Source organism: Pistacia vera, unplaced genomic scaffold, assembly GCF_008641045.1.
Source record: "Pistacia vera cultivar Batoury unplaced genomic scaffold, PisVer_v2 Contig111, whole genome shotgun sequence".
In the NCBI taxonomy this organism is placed as follows: domain Eukaryota; kingdom Viridiplantae; phylum Streptophyta; class Magnoliopsida; order Sapindales; family Anacardiaceae; genus Pistacia; species Pistacia vera.
This window is the reverse complement of record NW_022195149.1, coordinates 709,377-716,282: the sequence shown is the minus strand read 5'-3', so window position 1 is coordinate 716,282 and position 6,906 is coordinate 709,377. Positions and strand designations below refer to the sequence as shown.

The following is a 6,906-nucleotide window of genomic DNA, read 5'->3' as shown; positions in this document are numbered from 1 at the left end:
CAAGTGTATAAATTGATTTCATGAATATTATCATATAATGTAACACAAAGTTATTATCAAACTATTGAAAAAATAAATCAATAAGTAAAAGTAAAATTCCAACTTTAATATTTTTGGGGATCTTTTCCAATATTTTGATCACATATGCATACAAGTCCAATTGATTGAATTTAAAATATAAAAAACCATTCCAATCTAAAAAAATTCCTATCAAACACTTAAACTTGAAGTTCCCAATTTACCATTATAATACAAACAAATCTAAAAATCTTTTTATTATATTTCATAATTAAATATATTAAAAGAATATGTAGTGTTTGCCTGTTTGGCCACAACAACAGGAGAGAGAAACGACGACCCTTAGTTTCTTCTCCTCGAAGCTCCTACGGCCAAAACATAATTTAATTGCTAATTATTCTTACATAATACAATAGATAGCTTTGAGAGCAACATTTGGTATCAATAGTGTCATCATACACTCTTGGGATACTTTGTTAGTTTCTAGCGTCGGTCACCGACGGTCGACACTCACGGGTAATTATTATTTTATTTTTTATTTTTATATATTTATATATTAAGATAATTATGTTTATATTTCTATTAAATTTATAATATTAACTTATAATTAATGTTTAAAAAATATAATCATAAATAAGGTAATTAATACTTACCTTAATTATTAGGTCAATTAATTAAATGATTCCTAAGATAAAGTAGTTTAATACTAGAACCATAATTAATGTCAATTAATATAGTAATTACTATAATAAAATAATTTTATAATGACATAATTGCTATTTATATAATTATATTAATAAATATAAGGATAAATTAGTAAATATTAGGTCAATTATTTAAACGATTAATAAATGTAAGTATAAAGATTAATGCTTACCTTAATTATTAGGGCAATTTGTGTTAACAGTATTCAATAATTGACCAGTTGCTATTTTCCAAGTCAATGTTACATTACTATTCCAAGTCAACTATGGATCAATGCTGGCTTTAATTTTTATTCCAAGCACATTTTATCTTTGTTTGGGGAGACTTTGGGTCAATGGTAATATAATTGCCTCATTTTATTTTTTCAGTAATTTATTTTTTTAACATATTTTCTATAGATATTAGTATATGGGTCTTTATGTCTTTTAATATTAGTATATAATTGTATTTATGGGTAATAAATTACCAATCACACAAATAATAAGATAATTTAATATGGTTCATAAAAATCATATTCAGGAATAAAAAGAAGAGAAACACACAACTTGATACCCCAACGATATTCCGAAACTTGGTACCAAATTTCCAAAGACTAAGCAAAATAATATGATACCTAATAAAATCTTAAACCTATCTAATAATTACTTTAAAAACCCTTTTCTAGGGGTTAAATTAAAATCTCAACTCTTTTTAATTGGCTCAGTAAATTCACTCCAACAGGTAGTGAAAGCCACTCTAGCACTCAGCTCGCTTCCAATCAACTCTAGCACTAGAGTATAGTCGATTCTTGCACTAGAGTTATTTTTTTTAATTTTTTTTTTACAGTAGCATCCCTAACCTCCTCTCATATTTCCAAAATTCTCTCAAACCTCCTCTCTCCACCATTTGCTAACTGAATTCCTTAGGGGTTTGTATATTTTGAAAACATCGGGGGGTTAAAATAAGTATAGCAATTTTTATTGTTAGGTCATTTTCCAATAGAAATTACTAATAACTAATAATAGCATTAATTAATACAAGAGGGTTAGGATAAAAAGTACTCTTCAGTAATCTCATAGAAACATATTCATTCAAGATTAAAAAATTTGTTAATGATTTTAATAATATAATTACGCATAAGATTACCAAATTATTCATCATTTGTTGCTGTATATTGTTAATGTTTGGCTCAAAGATGTAAAAAAGACTAAAATAATCACATGATGAATAAAAAATATAAAATAATCTTATTTAGCAATAATATTATTTAGTAAAACACTATATTGTGGTTTCAGTAAGCTATGAAAGAAAAAACTGATAATTGATTATCTTATAATATAATATTGTTTTATATATGTATAAAAAAATATGTTGAATAATTTTTAGTAATTTGAATGCTATGTTGATAATTTAATTAAAAAATGGTATATTGATTATTTAAATTAAAAACTCGACTCTGAAAGGTTTAAATAAAAGTCGTTCAACATAAGGGGAGTTAAATGATATTGTGTCGAGTATATATTGTATATTTTGGAAACTATGAAGGGCTAATTGGGGTGCAATATTCCCAAATCTACAACATAAGTCATTCAACAGTTCACCCATTTTCCCAAGTTTTGAAATCCCTAACATCATTTTGTTTCATTTCGATTTTATTGCATCGCCTAGATTCCTTCTCTTCCCCGTCGTCCCCGAGCTCCTCTGCCGTTGTCTCTTTCCCTTTCTTTTAGGTCTTCAGCGTCCAGAGACCGGACATTCGACCTTGGCATCGAAAAGCTTCAGATGCTGTTATTGTTCAAAAAGGAAGCAGCTATTCTGGTTGAGGGCTTGTTTTCTGATCATAAGAGCCTAGTGGAAGCAGTGAAAAAAGTTGATGTTGTAATTTGCACCATGTCTCGGGTTCATTTCTGGAGCCACAACTTTTTTTTTTTTGCAGCTGAAGCTTAAGGAGGCGATCAAAGAAGCTGGAAATGTTAAGGTACGATTGTTATTTGTTGGTTATCGGTACGTGTTCTTGACCTTATAGTTGTTAGCTTTAGCTGTGGAATTTTGATTGCTATAGAAGCAATTAACATATTCTACGCCATTGAAATTAACATAATATATTCTGATCCGAATCCAATCCCTTTGCTTCTGATTAATTATATGAACATTTGATAAAAAAATTTACAATGAATGATGTTCTTGATAATTTATAATTACTTTGCTACAATAGTTTTGTTTCTCTATTTTTATATAATGAATAATTAACCCAGCTTTTTTTATATGCACTTATGGTGCTCTTAAAAGATGTTCTGTAGAATTTATTTGTTAGATAAATAATGATGAAATGTTTTCAGAATTTGTAACCTGTTGCTACTGTAGGATTTATTTCTCATGCTTTTGTGCTAAAGTTTTCTATGCCTTCAACTCTTTGTGGGATTGATGCTTTCATGAGAAGTGACTAGAATCGTTGTGCTCATAAACTTCTTTCTGCGTATATAGAAGGTGAGTCTTTTGATGTGCTTACACTTGGTTTTTCTTTTTGAATTGCATCAGCTTATTTTAACTTACTCTGGATGAGTTTTTTGAATTGGATTAGCTTATCTTAATTAGTCTGGATGGGATATTTTTTGAGTTTTTGAATTGGATTGTTTTGATTCTTTTTCTTTATGTATGGTGAAAAAATATTTGATATCATGTACTTCAAATATTAATTAAGATTTTTTATCTGTTTAGTTTAGGATTACATCTGACAAACATGATGCTTCCGTCTTTTTGCTTTGTTACATAGGACAAAATTCTGATATGAGTTGTTTCTTCAGTATTAAGTATCTTGAGAGTGCTGTTAGGGATCCGTTTGTAATTGAGCTCCTCTTCTATGGTGAGTAGTAGAAAAAATAAATTAGATACTACAGATTATGATACATAAGACAGGATTATGGTGAGTACTCCAGTTTTGCTTATTTTGAGATAGCTCTCAGGATTCAAGAGTTCAGTTTGTATGGAAGTTTTTGTCGGTGGTGAGAGTAAAAAAAAGGTGAGATACTAATTAAATTTGTAATAACAGGAGTAGCATTCCAAATGAATTAGAATAACATTTGTGGCTAGATTGTTATTGGTAAATTTCAAAGTTAAGAGCAATAGATATATTTTAAGCATAGGAGATTTTCAAATCAAATGGTATCTGGTGCTTTCATTAATTTTTTTTAATTAGAAGGTAATTATAATAATTTTCATTTATTGTCATGCATTTAGGTGCATACTCCATACTATTATTTTTCACTTAGCGGGAAATATTTAAACTTCTATATCTTGCTGAATTTCCTATACATGTGATCAGGCCAAATTGGTGGTTGTGATGAAATGCTTAGATAGTTAATGGAAATCTATGGACTGCTTCATGCATCCAGGTATTTATTTTCAAGTATGTAAGTTTATCTGCATTAATTACTTGAGCTATTAACATCTGATAGATTTGGTTGCATAAGTGCCATATCTTAGAAAGTCTTTACTGGTGATATCCTTGGTGAAAAATGAAGAAAATTGAAACAACATCGCACTGAATTTGTCTTTCATTTGTTTAAAGGTAAGAAGTTTAATGATTAAGGAATTTGGTGTGGTGATACAAGAATTGTTGCTGGTGTAGTGTTGAAACACTTGCAGTGTTGTTGATTTAGTATTGATGGGTTTGATATGTACTGCTGATTATGGTCTGTCATTACAATCTGGAGGAGAATTAAAGCTTGAAGGGTATGTGGATGCTGATTAGGCCAGTATTTCTGATCGTCGTTCTACTAGTGGCTATTGTTTATATCTTGGCTCCAATCTAGTTCAATGGAGTTCCAAGAAACATGTTGTTGTGCTCTCATCCGCTGAAGCTGAATATCTGGCACTTGCACAGGCTTCTATTGAGGTTGCATGGATGCAAAATCTGTTTTAGGAACTCAGTATCTCTGTCACTGCCACTCCCATACTTTGGTGTGATAACACTAGTGCTGGTGCACTAGCTTCTAATCCAGTCTTCCATGCTCACACAAAACACAGAGATCGATGTTCATTTTGTGTGAGAAATGATTGCCTCTAGACGTCTGACTGTTCCATATGTCTCTATTGAGTTTCAAACTGCTGATCTTCTCACTAAGCCACTCTCCGGTCCTCGGTTTTAGCGGTTACGAGATCATCTCACCATTCTTCCTATTGCAGGTGTTTCTACTTCCTCTTCTTTTAATTATGATAAGTCTTCTTTGTCCTCCTCAAATGCAAGTTCAATCTAAGGGACGATGTTAGCAGTCATCCAGAACTTGCTTTGAGGGACGACAAGAAGTTTAATGATTAATAAGAAGTTGAAGGAAGGAATTTGGTGTGTTGATACAAGAATTGTTGCTGATGTAGTATTGAAACACTTGCAGTGTTGTTGATGTAGTATTGTTGGGTTTGATATGTGTTGCTAATGTAGTGTTGAAATGCTTGAAGTGTTGCTGATGTAGTATTGATGGGTCTGATATGTAATTACTGATGCAGTGTCAGTGTGTTTGATAAGAAGATTGAAGTCTTGTGGTGTGATGATAGAAGTTGAAGTATTGGTGTGTTTAATTGCTACTGCAATATTGGTATTTTTGATAAGAAGTTGAAGGATTGAATTACGGAGATTGAAGTTCTGTGGTATGTTTGATAGAAGTTAAAGTATTGGTGAACCTGATGTGTATTGCTACTGCAGTGTTGGTGTTTCTTTTTATAAGAAGTTGAAGGATTTTTTTTTTTTTTTTTAATATGTGGTTGAAGTATTACTGAGGTGATATTCGTATGTTTGATAGAAACTGAAGTACTGGTAATTTTTGATGATGGAAGTGTTAGTATCTTTCTTTGGCTAAGTCTGAAGTCAATTTTGAGTTTGCTTGAGGGACAACGTTAAGGACATGAGCAAGCTGCACTCGAAATTAAATCCAAAAGAGGACTAATGCTGCTGTTAGTAAAAAGGGAACTGACGTTAAAGAAATGAAGCTTTTGTTTTTGTACTCTGTTAATTGGCAAACTTTGGTTAAAAAGAAGTTATCCCGCCAGTTTGAAATTCTCCCGCTTTTAGTTGTTCTAACTTCAGAAGGAAGAGTTCAGTTGTAAGTAAAAATAGTGCTGAAGATGCAGTTGATCCGACGAACAATCTTTTCCTTTATTGTGTTAGTTTTCTGTACAATCAACGATCATGATCCTTTTTCACTTGGATCACCATCTTTGTACATATAAAAAGGCTCTTTTTCTGTTAAATGAAGTAAGAAGAAAGATTCTCTGTTTTTCATTAATAGTGTATGTCCTTCTCTTTCGATTCCTAGGGTTTGGTTACTACAATTCTAGAATAAATCTTCACAAAAGGAAGGGTGTGGTCTTACAAGTATTTCTTCTTCTGTGGTTGCATATTTCTACCACTTGGTTTCGGTTTGTTAGCTGCTCAACCTGGAAAGAATTCAGTTTGTATATCATATCAATTTTGGCAGGGTTAAAGGTAATTGTAGTTGTGAAATTTTATTTTCTGAACATCAAAGAAGAGTTTGATGTAATGCTTGATATTGGCTTTAATTAATTCAAATTTGACATTAAAAGTATATTGGTTTTTCCTCAGATGGCAAATATTTTTTTGTCTATAAGTATGTAGTGTGTGCCACGGCACAAATGATGATCGTCAATTTTACTGTACCTGAAGGTGATTGGTTTTGCCATGACTTTGATATTTTCAGGGCTGACCATAACAAAGCTGAAATAGATATTGGATGATGATCAAATTTATGAACCCGAAAGAGAGTCCTGGTTGCCTAATGATGCATGTACAACTTGGCTGCCTGTACCGAATTCAAATCTGAACTATCTTCAAGACAGGCGAGTGAAACACTTGGCTAGTTTTCTCTCTTGTTTTTTTAATCGATTGTGTTTTTCTTTAAATCCAAGTTATTACATTCACATTATTAAAATCAACTTGGTTTGATATCAACCCAATGACTAAGAAAAAAGTAATTAAAATAGGTATGGTAGAGGTTGCAGTGAGCTTCATTCTAGAGAGTTGGGTGCTTTGCTTTTCCTGTTGATCATTAACATTATTAGAAATAATAAAATTAACTTCTTTAAACCTCTCTGTTTGACTTTTTGTCCTTCCTTCAATCTCAAAAGAACCAGAAATTGTTTTCATATCCCACGTTAACTTTTATCGCTACACAGCTCACTGGCATATATATA

At 31.3% G+C, this 6,906-nt stretch overlaps 1 long non-coding RNA gene across 2 annotated transcripts; it reads left to right on the top strand.

Annotated features, from left to right (window-relative positions):
• Positions 1 to 2,274: 2,274 nt before the first annotated feature.
• Positions 2,275 to 5,977, top strand: LOC116140691. Of its 2 annotated transcripts, XR_004129684.1 has the most exons (3): positions 2,275 to 2,680; positions 3,067 to 3,189; positions 4,025 to 5,977. It is a non-coding gene; the product is annotated as an uncharacterized LOC116140691 (long non-coding RNA). The 2 variants fall into 2 exon arrangements; XR_004129683.1 differs by having other exon boundaries at positions 2,275 to 3,189.
• The last annotated feature ends 929 nt before the right edge of the window (positions 5,978 to 6,906 follow it).